The following is a 397-nucleotide window of genomic DNA, read 5'->3' as shown; positions in this document are numbered from 1 at the left end:
TAAATTAAGTAGTATTGGATGTAGATCTTCTTTAAATGTCTTGTAGAATTCTGCTGTAAATCCATCTGGTCCTGGGCTTTTTTCAGTTGGGAGGTTTTCCATTACTGTTTCAATTTCCTTTTGTGTTATCAGTCTGTTTAAGCTTTTAATCTCTTCTTGATTTAGTTTTGGTGGTTCCCATGCAATTAGATATCTGTCCATTTCTTTTAGGTTTTCAAATTTAGTAGCATATAGGTTTTTAAAGTATTCCCTTATAACGTTCTGTATCTTTCTGGTGTCGTGATATTTCCCCTTTCATCTCTGATTTTGTTGATTTGGAGGTGCTCTTTCTTTTTCTTTTTGTGTTATGGGTCTGTTTAAGCTGTTAATCTCTTCTTGGTTTAGTTTTGGTGGTTCC

The sequence above is a fragment of the Nannospalax galili genome, unplaced genomic scaffold (genome assembly GCF_000622305.1).
Source record: "Nannospalax galili isolate Female #2095 unplaced genomic scaffold, S.galili_v1.0 scaffold553, whole genome shotgun sequence".
Lineage (NCBI taxonomy): Eukaryota > Metazoa > Chordata > Mammalia > Rodentia > Spalacidae > Nannospalax > Nannospalax galili.
Note: the sequence above shows the minus strand (reverse complement) of the source record.